Raw genomic sequence first — 12506 nt, 5'->3', positions numbered from 1 at the left:
CCCCCCCCCGCCTCACTTTCCTTCACGAGTCTCTTCCTTCACTCTGAGCTGCGTTCAAAACTTCCTCACCCCTCTGCCTTCGCCCTCACGCTCTCTCTCTCTGTTCCATCCGATTGCCGTTGATCCCTCCCTCTGTCTCTTTGCAATGAGATTTAAACAGCTCTGCCTCGCTTTTCTCCTCTCATTTCTTTCGACCCCCCTCCCCTGCTGGCTGCCTTCAGGGTAGCAGAAGGGAAGTGAATGGCTTCAGCCCTCCCAGCTGGTCCCATCACCCGGCAACCCAGAGCAAAACAAAGGAACACACACACACACACACACACGGCTACGATGAGGCAGGCAATGCGCACACACAGACGGGTTTGCCGGCAGATGAGTAGATGCATGCTCTTAGACATATGCAGACAGATATGTAGATGAATGCACGCGCATACACACACACACACACACACACACGTACCCCCACCTTTGCCCCCCGAAACTCACATCCATAAACATAGCCAGCCAGCCGTCCCCTGCAGACTCCCACCCATCGCCCCCTTCTCCCCTCCCAGCACCCTCTCTCCAGACACCCAGTCCTTTGTCCACACTCCTCTCACACACACAACAAATAATATATATATATATATATATATATATATGCATATACTGTATATTTGGGGAAAACATGTGTTGGTCCAGAAAAGAAGTGGACACAAAGCGGAGAGTAAGTGCACCGTTTTATGTTCAGGGTGCACATACATGGAAGTAAAAACTGAGCACCGAAACAGAGCTTCCATTGTTATTTTAAATATTGTTAACTAGCCTGTAGCAAACCTCAGGAAATATGCATGGTTGTTTGTGCAACTTAAATAACCTGTGTTATATATCATCAGTACGTGATGGTCATTTTGTGATAAAAGTCCTCTGACTGCTGTAACTATTTATTTCCCCAAGACCTGCTTCTTCTGTCGCGTTTTTCCAAAGTTTTGAAGAACGCTTTTGACAGACCTCAGCTGAAAGTGGGTACGAGGCAACCGACACAGTATAGTCTGTCAAAATACATTTTCAGAATCCAGGGAAATGACCAGAAATCTCAGTGGCTTAGTTGTTAATTGGTAAATGACCAGAGCTGGATTAACACAATAGGCTGCACTGGGGCAAAACGGCAGAGGCCCTATTGTCTACATCGACAACACATCGAAAATATAAACTGAAATAATAAAGATTTTAAACCAGCGTCAGAGGGACAACGTTATAGTAGTTATTATGGTCTATAATGAGCATACAATATTAACAAAAAAATCTGCTGTTTTTCACAAACTAGTTGCTACTTAGTGAATCTGGAGCCTTTGGCGGCCCCGAGTGGGCCGAGGGTCCGGGCCGCGTGCACACTTTAGAAGGCCATGAGCGGAATTACGTTGGCCTCACAATAAAGCTCCAGCCTGCAAACTCCAGTGGGATGGAAGAGGTGACAGTAAACAGAAAATGGGGCCGAACTTTCGCTTTGCAACGCAGCACGTCCAGCTTCAGCAGTAGAAGAAGAACTACATGGGTTACGAATGTTAACTAGGGTTGGGCGATTGGACTAATATATCGGGTATCGGCAAACTGCCGATGTACTCGGTGTGCCGCACACGTGCCTGCACAAATATATTGGCAATCGCCGGATGTTAGGCTGATGGTAGTCAGGCGGGACATTCTTTACACATCAACCAATCTTAAGGTTAACTACCTGAAGTGCAATGTCTCTACCCAGGCACTTCTCACCTCTTGAGATCCACACAAATCACTAGGGTGACGTATTTTTCATTCAAGACAGCGAATCTCGTGGTAAGGCAACAAGTTTGCCGCTACAAGTGTTGACTGTGGAGTTTTTGAGATCTGATTTCCATGCACCTCGTTAATAGGTGAGATTGGACCAGAAATCCCTTATGACACTTGACCAGATTCAGCTTGCCGAATCATATCGGTTATGGCGTGAGAGGAGGAACTGGTTCCTTTATCACTTTCACCGGCTTCGATCAGGCGGAAACCTCCGGTTCTGATGAGTGAAGCCAATGCGGAAGTGTCTTTAAATTTGTATTCTCTCTACTGTCCAGCAGGGGGCGACTCCTCCGGTTGCAAAAAGAAGTCTGGTTGTATAGGTTGTAAAATGTGTCTTTGTAAAAATCAGAGGGAAAGCAGTCGGAGCAGGTCAATGACTGGAGGGCAAAAAAATAAATAAGCCAGACTACTAAATATTTAGTTAAATTTTCTCCTTCAGCACGGTGATTGTGAGCCAAACCAAACCTGGAAGAAAAAAATGCTTTGCTTCCCAGCTCTTTCAGCTAGAGACTAGCGACTAGAGACAACTAGAGAGAGAAGTGAGATTTTCTGGAAATAACACATGGTGGAAAACCTGAGAATGCTTCTGCCGGCTCTAGGAACACAACAAAGAATAGGATGGAAAAATCTAGGAAACGTGATCTGAACTGAAACCAGTCCAGACTCATCTGGTCCCATCCTTTCTAAGCACTCCACTAAAAACATCCATCTGCTTCCAGTCCGCACAAGTCCGGTCCGCCTGAGCTCGGGCTTGTCCAGAGTGGTCCAGTTTGGTTTGGTTCAAGGCTAAACCGAGACAGTCTGAAACAGTGCCCCAGTCTCGTCTACAACCGTCTTACACCAAATCCCTCAAAGGCAGCCCAGTCTGGCTCTGCAAACTGTGCAAGCACCAGACCCAGTAAACACAGAGAAACACAATACAACCACACACACACACACAAACACACACACACACGGTCCTTATATGGCAGAGCAATGTGTTTGGTGTCCTCCATATCAATTATTGAGCAGAAAAATCCGCTACAGAACAAGCCAGCGATGAGAACTGGCCTCAGCTACGCGCGCACACACACACACACACACACACACACACACACACACGCAAACACACACGCGCGCAAACACACACTCAGTGTATCTAAAACCCTTTTTCCACCAAATTAGCAAGTTCATACAGGTTTTTTAAACAGGAAAACCTGCTAAAAATAGGCAATAGACTCTTTTTTCTCATAGTGAGTATGTTGCACTGGCCTTTCGTTTTTTTTTTTCTTGGTGTGTTCGGTTTTCGACGTTATGGTCGGCACCGGAAGAAGGGTTAGTAAACAGTGAAAATGTCATGGTGCTTCCTTTTTTTTTTGGGGATCAAATTTGTATTGATTTTCAAGATATGCATTAAAAATCAACCATCAACCATAAATGGTGCTTCTTTTTGTTATTATTTTTAAAAATATATTATTTTAAAAATATATGTTACTCTTTCAGTTTCAAACTCTTAAACCAGAGTAGGGGATTGTTGTAACAGTGGAAGGACCAACAAAGACGGTTTGGATGAGTTTTCTTTTGTCGAGTTTGAAAGTGTGTTTCAATGATCAGCGTGGTAAAATGACTGTTGTCTGACTGGAGTCTGGTGGCTTTGAGGAGAGCATATTAATTGTATGTTTCGTATGATAAAACGTCACAGATTTGCCTCAGAGGGCTTCTATCACCGCCAATCGGAGCTGAAGCTGATAAATACTTGTGACTACTGCAGAGTCATTTGTACTTATTTATATTTATATTTGCAGCATGTGCAGCACAATCTGCAAATTTTGATAAATGTATATACTTTTATCCTCCAGGAGTGATTAAACAGGATTCAAATAGACTATACACATAGTTTAACATCATTAAATTAAAGTCAAAATCGACAGTACTTAAATGTCAGTATGGTAGACAATAGACCGCAAATACACCACTGGTTCATAACCTTTTTGACTTGTGATCCTTTATCGCTAAGCAATGCCGAATGAGCGATTATCCCCTTTGAGTTTAAATAATTTACATGAATTTAGAAGCCTAAAGAGGTAAACTCTCCACCATTTCACTAGAAAAAAAGCACAGATGGAAGGAAATCCTGACAAAAAAGTAAAACAAATTCTGTTTAGAGGTTGTGTGTTTTTTCAATTCTTTCCTATCTTGTTAATTGTGACCCCTCCGATTGTTCTTGAGACCTCTCTGGGGACACCGACCCTCAGGGGTTGAGGGCCCCTGCAGTGCACAGTCTACCTTTGCCCTCATAAGGGAGCAATGCAACACAAGACAAAGTGAAACCAGTTCCCCACATATCAGAAATCCCGTGCATTACGACCTTTCCAATGGAGCTCTATAGTAACCATGTGCACGCATGACCTGCTGTGCGCGACATGGACCGGCGTGTGCATTTTGTCGCCCCATAAGCACACGACTCGCTTCCACGCAAAGCCCAAATTACGGTGTTACCCACACCATTATTCAGCCGTTGCGTGGAAGCACACGACTCGCTTCCACGCAAAGCCCAAATTACGGTGTTACCCACACCATTATTCAGCCGGAGACCCAAACAGCAATCTCACCAAATGCTACTCTGTACCATTGACACAGATATCAGCCACTTGAATGGCTGCCAAGCTGACACAGCACTGTGAAACAAAGTATATAATCATTAGGCCATAATCATACGGCGGCTGCAAGCCAAATATCCCAATATCAGGGCTGGCCTGTTAACACTTCCTCACTCAGTGAAGATTTGCAATGGCTGGACAGCCCCTAATGCAATATACTGTACTGTGGGAATTACTGTACAGGCTAGTGGGAGGCCTGGACATTGAATTTGTGCTCACTTTTACATGCAAGTATACATATTCTAGCAAGCAATACACTTTCAATATCTCAGTGAACAATTCAGGTAATATCTTAGTAAGAATAAGTAACAACGCGACAGACATAATGCTACGTTGTTAAAAAAGTACATATAATTTAGCTGAAAACATCACTGCCTCCAAGTGCGGGTTCACACCATAAGGTCCAGCTCCTGAATCGAACCAATGCGAGGAGCGATTGTCCAACTGGTCCGGTTTGCATTCACAAAGGCTAAAACTCAGACAGTCCAGACAGTGGAAATGTCGTTTGATTATTGGTGATAAAGTTGGGTCTTTGTACGACTCGACTGTTGCCTCCACGAGTATGATGTGCTTTGTTTGCTGTAAAAAGAGTGTACGGATGAAGCAAAGTTGTTTAAATTTGACTCATTTAGTGTCTGGCTAGTTAGCTAGTTAGCTTGCTTGCTAATTCCACCATGCTTTCATCGTGCTGCCCTACGCTGTGACAAGACTGTGCGAAAGAAGCAAAGTTGTTACATTTGACTCATTTAGTAGCTGGCTAGTTTGCTAGCAACTTGCTGATTCCACCATGTTTTTATGTTATACTGGTTGCAGAAAGTTACCCGAACAGCGGGCTGGTGGCCAGCGGCAGCAGCAGCTGGGTCTGTCACTCCCCACCGCTAGGAGAATACCGGAGCTGCTGACCGCTCTCCGACCGGCGAACTAGTCAAACCTATAGTGACTTGGAGTGAGGGGGCGGGTGTGCTAGCTTATTACTGTCTCATTTGTGGTCTGATGAACTGTAAATTCATCAAATTTAGTGGTAGCAAATGTGAGAATAGTGTAACGGACTGAAGACATATAATGTTAACCTGTTATGTTAGGTGTTATGGTGTTTACAGAAAGTGTTCTAAGATGTTATATAAGATTGGTTCTTGCATTTACGGAGGTCAGTGAAGGCCTCATGCCTGGTGGGATGTTGTGTTTTGTGCTGGTAACGAGGAGAGTTAGTCTATGACCGGGAGCAGATGGTTAAAGATGTTACAGAACGTTAACAGTGTTGACTGTTTGTTGGCGTAGGCTACGGCCCACAGTAGCCTGTGTACTGTCCGCAAATAAAGGACCACAAGAAAATAACATCTCGTAGCTTTCCTGAGTAAGGGTCGCTACAATAGACTAGTACAGCAGTCAACCCAAATTAAAAAAGGCTCCAGGGTTCGGTTCAACCAGACTAGTTCAAGGCTGGTGTAAGCGCTCCCTCAAGTATAACCTCATTGAACTGCTACTATGACTTTCAGTCTTAATGAGTCATGTAGGCAACTCATTTCAGTCCACTTCCCGGATCAGCAGCAATATTGCAATGCATTCAAACTGCTAAAATATAGGCTGATCCTGTAGGCTGCAGTACGTTGACCTGTGGAACTACACCGCTTCATTCTTGTTCTTTGAAATCAGATAAATTGATCAGATTTATGGGTCAAATTTGACAATGTGAAGCCATCAATACTCCGTGAAGCTTTTTGTATACTGCTTTTAATGACCAGTACTTGTATATATTTGTTCACATCCTTTGGGTTAGCGTGTGTGGCATTAAATAGATCCAAAAAAGACAAATCCTCGTACTTAAAATGAAACTGAAACTGGTATTCACGCAGCATTAATGTATAATGTTGAACTGCGTTTGTTCGGCGAGTCATTACAGACAGACATGACGTTTGAACAGCATGTCACATTGACGGAGGGGAAGAATAGTGTGTGTGTGTGTGTGTGTGTGTGTGTGTGTGTGTGTGTGTGTGTGGGGGGGGGGGTTGTTCCTACAGAGGACATGATGTAACTTGGACTACCATAATACAGGTATTGGAGATGTGAGTCACTGTGCTGAGGGAGGTAACATGATAACATCCACACAACTCAACATTGCCGCCGTGTGTGGCTTAATTTATGTATGACGTGCTGGGAGGGTGTACTCTTCTCAACAAGCACCACTAAAATACTGTGTTCAAATCTGAATATTTAAATACCCACAAAATAGATGTTTAGCGTGTAGTTCTATGTGTTCAATAGTAAGCTTCATAGATCATAAAAAAAAAAAGAAAAAAAACTTGAAAAAATTTCATTTAAGGGCCACTATCTCTTCCAGAGCTTTCAACCACCTGGTCTCATGGGCACACAATATTACATTATCTATCTATCTGTCTGTCTGTTAAGAGGGCTTCTGTGCAAACGCTGCTCTTCCACATGTGTGTGTGTGTGTGTGTTCTGCATGTACTATGTGCTTCAGATCTATACTTAGTCTTGTCTCCTCAGGATATCTCAGTTCTGCTGCACTTCCACAGTCATTAGATACTACTACATGATACTGTAAGTACCACGTAAAACAACATGTATAATGTAATGAATCATGATTATATTGTGAGGCCTATAGGAGCTAAAAGGTTCCCTCCAATGACATCATTTTACATTTTAAAGCACCTACAACACTGTTGCTTGTTGGGAAAATATATGCAAATAATAATTTTGATAATTCAAACAGAAAATCTAAAGAAAATGAAAAAGATAGCAATTAAACTGACCAGCTTGGGCTGTAATCAACGGTGTTACAGGTATTTTATAATTAAAATCAAGGTTCTCTTACTAGCTTTCTTCAGCGCTTTAAACCTTATCACTGTAACTTTTAAACCAACAGAGACATAACATCCGAATAAACTCCATCTAATGATGAAGACCATGTGACATGATTGAAAGCTAAAGAAAAAGCAAATATGTGGACCTTCAGTTCGACTTATTTGTTCCGAGGTCAAGAATCAACTTCCATGCCTAATTTCAAGTATTGTAACTACTGTATGTATTTATAGTAAAAAAATAATCAAATATCAAATATCTAAACATTATTTTCCACTCTCATGATGCCTCACTGTTGATCTTTTAAGCAAAGTTGGATAAGGTGACACACACACACACACACACGCACACACACACACACACACACACACACACACACACACACACACGCACACCATCATCACTAGAGAGAAAGAGAAGGAAAGAAGAAAAGGTGCCGCTTTGTGGGTAATGAAAAGGAGGTCAGTGCCTGAAGGGATGGGCTGATGGTGAACACTTTGCTGAAAGTAAAGGCACTGAGAATACAGAGCCACCACACACACGCACACACACATTCCCACACACACAATCCCACACACACATTCCCACACACACATGTTTGCACCTCCGTCCCCCATTAAATAAGCACTGCTGACTGAGGTGAAAATGCTGCTGTGAATCCTTCCGAAATATGAATTGCACACTTCGTTGTCATGACGACCTCTCACACCCATTGCTGACTTATGACTTCATTAGTCGAAAAAAATGGCAAACACGCACTACACATGGGAGCGAACACACTGCATTTTGATGAAAGAGTTGACACAACTTGTATTTGGTCGATTTTGTCTGTTATGTTCCCGCTGATGTTTTTGGACGGGATAAAGACGTGCACAAGCTTTACAGTTTTTCCAAAGAAAATAAAACTGAAAACTGAATGTTTCCTCATGAACGGGGAATGTATAATCCTAGCTTCGCAACCGTAACTATAGGAACTAGGCCTGTCAAGCTTTAGATCACTTGTCCACGCGTTGAAGGGGCGTGCATGGGAATGTAGAGGCTTTTGTCTTTTTTGGGGCTTTCCAAAACCAAAAACACAAGCGCAAAAATGTAAACTGTTAGTTTTAGCCCCAGTCTTTTGGCACAATATCATGAATGTAGCCAGCAAGAAAAATGAGCCCTTTCACAAGATTTTGGTTCTAAGGCAAGTAAGCTGGAAACATCTTGGTTTAATCAGCTACCTCCAGCATATAAAATCGACCGTCTATCGGTCTGACTGCAAATTTAGCATCTGGGGCCAACGGTTAATATTTCTGGGGTTTCAGCGAATATCCGGCCCAAGACTTCCTCTTATGTTCATATATTTGCAGATACCCATTCATAGAGATTAATGTGCTGTATGAGAATCGTAAGCTCGACAGGCGTAGTGACATTAAGGTTAGCGAATGGTCAATTCCACAACAACACTGCAATAGCAAGCTTTCCAAGAGCATCTTCAACGACCCCTTTCCATTCATAATACTCAGGCATAAACCTCCGGTTCTGACGAGTGAAACCAATGTGGAGTCTTTAAACGTGCATTCTGTCTACTGACCAACAGGGGGAGACTCCTCCTTTTTGTTGCAAAAAGTAGTCTAATTGTATAGAAGTCTATGAGAAAATGACTCTACTTCTTTCTTGATTTATTACCTCATGAGTTTATGCTCTCAGTATCTAGTGTCAAGTCTTCTTCAATACAGCACGATGTTCATTTAGTAAATTATGGTCCATTTAGAGTCAAACAGACCATAAAGCAGGCTATGCTTTAGGGCGGGCTTACTGTGATTGACAGGTTGCTGCCTCTACCAGAGTCGTACGGTGTCTCTACATCACTCCTCCACATTCCAAATATGGTAACGGTTCCGTTCATTAGCTCATTAAAAAACAACATGGCGATGGCTGTAATCCAAGATGGCGAAATCGACAAACTTGAGGCTTCTAATTAGCAGTCGACAAACCAATGGGTGACGTCACTATGATTACGTCCACTTCTTATATACAGCCTATGGTAATAATACAATTAGAATTTATGGGCAACACACATTTTTCCAAGTCAAGAGCAATATGTCTGGGGACTGGAACTGATAGTAGTCAATATTTTTTAAATGCAGAGTGATAGCTGATGGGAGCCACAGCGAGGGTCCGGCATGACATTCAACAAATGGCAGTTAAAGCCCACAACATTGCAGGAACATGATCTTCACCTCCGCCTGCTGTCTGATGGACTGGGAAGTCCTCCCCTTATACACGACAAATTTAAAAGGATTATTCTGAATTTAGACTGTTCAGGCCGGAGTGAAGCATTCTTCTTTACCCAGAGGGTCCACATTAACAAACTTAATACAGCATTTACACACAGAGAACCTGAGTGGAGGGTCAGGGGCTCGAGTTCACCAGATAACCCTGCTTATACCTGTTCACTGCTGGGGCTAGTGCAGGGGAGAGGGATTATTGTGTGGTGATGATGATGATGATGCTATCACCACCACCGCTCTCCCACTATCTATTTATAGTTCACAGAGCTGACTCTCTCTCTGTCTCTCTTTCAGTCTCTCTGTCAGATTCTCCATACTGGATGCAAAATGCATTTCTAGGAGAAGGTGAGAAAAAACAGAAGCGCTAACCAGCAGTTAGTGGTTTCAAACCCCGATCTGTTCTTCTTATGTTAGTTAACTTAACCATTATTACCACAGGAGATGATTTAATGATTTGTTCAGAATGCAGCGGGTATTGTTTGGAGGCCATTCAGAGCCAGTTAAAAGTGGGAGAGAAAGATTGAGTTCAGCGACCTGTTCCAGGACATTTTGAGCAGACAACATGGCTGACATGTTTGCGGCTTCAAGCGACTTCTTCCCACCGGCTTTAGGCCGCCTCCTGCCACCACATGGGTGTATCCTGTGAGACGGTCGGGTGCTTATTAAGACCTTTTTGTTCAGATTTCAACCTGCAGTCACAGCTCATTTGTAGGGGGCGGTTTATTCGAGCTCCAGAGCATCGAGTTCAGTTCATTTGGTTGGGGGAGAACAAACTCGCCCGTGCTTCTCTTGGAGCACCGACTGCGATTTGATAAAAGCCGCAAGACTTCTATCTAGAAATCGTAACATCAGAGTACCCTCAACAGAGAGCAGGTGAACTGGTTTCTACTGGGAGTTTATAAAATGATGTGGACATGGCATCAAGTTTACTCTGTTCATACCTGACCTTAGCTCGGGGTCCTGAATGTATCACCCTTCTGTGTCCAGACATGAGACTGTGAACGCTGGACGGCGGATGACTCTGTCTGCCAGCTTCGTAGTCCCAGGCTGGGAACTTAGATGAACCACGGCACCTTAATCTGGATTAGCTGCTAAATTAGAAGCCCGGTTGCTTTTGTGTAATCCTGGCGACAAAATTGCGGTACTCCCGTGGCCATTTGATGGCAGCCGATTCATCCACGCCAGTCCAACACAGGCCAGACAGGCTGACTGACAGACACAGTACCCATACAGAGAGTATACATGTTATATGGATGCTGTAGAAATATCTGTAAAAAGGTACAGACAGTCCTGTAGTACTACAATAAGAGTAGAAAAAGTGACCATATAGTACTCTTTAAAGTCATCATGAATGCAGAAGTAAGTATTCAGAGGTACTTGAGTAATAGTACCAATAACACAATATAAAAATCCTCCACTACAAGTAAAAACATTGACATAATTTAGCTGGAAAATGGCTCCAGTTACTGATAGGTTATTATATATGAGGTTATGAATATTGCTAATAATGATGCACTGAGGCACGTGCAGCATTTTACTGTAGCAGCTGGTCTCGAGGTGGAGCTGGATTTCCTCCCTTGGAGGCCGTAGGCAAGAAGCAAATACAACGTTCTGCTCCACAAACATTGAATTTAATTTTTGCGACTTTTCTTTAATCTCTGCTTTTATTGTGAATGGTTATTTTAAAAGTGGCATAAAAAGGGAAATACTTACATAAAAGTACCGTGAAAATATTGTACTGCAGTAGGCGACAGTACTGTGCTAAGTGTGTACTTTCCACCACTTGGCCAGAAAAATGTACACCGAGTGAATCTCCATGGCAACATTATAGATTTGATGGGATGATACCAGCAACAACAAACAAATGTGATAAAATAGAAATATAGATATATGGGCCTTGTCCTCAAGAATGACTACACTATTAAACCACAGTAGAAACTTTGTGACAGCATTGCAACATGCTGATGTGTTTACTTTTTGGGTGCACCTGCAAAAGGAAGTGTCTAAGCGGCACATGAGAAAACTAACGAAAAAAATAATAGCCTAATAATAATCATAACAATTTGAAATAAATTCATCCTACAATCCTTTTTTTCCTTTCAGTTTCAACTTGACACACACAAACACACACACACACACACACACACACAAAACCTTCTTACTCACTGTGGATCAGGCCCAAGTAGGGAATGCTGTACTGCACTGGAGCAGCGCAGCAGCAGACCAGTCAGTGGTCGTGGTTGTGTGTGCGTGCGAGTGTGTGTGTGCGTGTGTGTGTGTGTGTGTGTGTGGGAGCTTAATGACAACTTGGTTATATAACGCAGGCAGCAGCACAACAAATGGCAAATGCGCGCTGCTTTCCTCTGAGCGATGAGTACACATTGGTGTTCATCCAAACCCTGACAGGTTATATTTTCACATACATCTGGCAAGTTGTAGATCTTATGGGCAAATATGTTAATCTTTACAACCTTGCGAAATTTGGCGTGCAAATCATGTACCGAACATAAGACATTTTCATATAGTTTAAACTTTTAGAATGGATTCACCCGGCTCGTTACGAGCAGTCCCACTGTATCAATAGAGGAATGTCGGTGAAAGGGGCACAATTTCCAAAATTTCATGATAATAAGTAATATTCGGTGAGTCACGTGTATGCCGATTTAAAGAGCAGCTTCGATTGAATATGTGGATTATATCTGACGCATTGTTCTGTCGCGTACTTGCTTTAAGCAATAAGAAACATACAATAACAAACATTTTTCCAGCGCAGTTTGGCGGTACCCTGTGCAAGCGCGATACACTGACGCGTAACGGGAATTACACGTTTTTATACGAGGAACTACTTTCTTAAAATGATTCAGGCGCTTAAATATTAAGGAGGCATGTACAAGTCCACGCACAGAGAGAGAGGTACAGGGTAACGTAACTTGCAGTCACAAACCAGAGCCGCAGACACCAACACCAGAGT

The 12506-nt window shown here is 42.8% G+C and overlaps 1 protein-coding gene across 1 annotated transcript in view; it reads right to left on the bottom strand.

Annotated features, from left to right (window-relative positions):
* Positions 1-12506, bottom strand: part of LOC116399183 (SERTA domain-containing protein 2-like) — a 38294-nt gene that overhangs the window by 25565 nt on the left and 223 nt on the right. The window lies entirely within an intron of this gene.

The sequence above is a fragment of the Anarrhichthys ocellatus genome, unplaced genomic scaffold, assembly GCF_004355925.1.
Source record: "Anarrhichthys ocellatus isolate YVR2014 unplaced genomic scaffold, GSC_Weel_1.0 scaffold104, whole genome shotgun sequence".
NCBI lineage: Eukaryota > Metazoa > Chordata > Actinopteri > Perciformes > Anarhichadidae > Anarrhichthys > Anarrhichthys ocellatus.
Note: the sequence above shows the minus strand (reverse complement) of the source record. Positions and strands in the feature narration are given on the sequence as shown.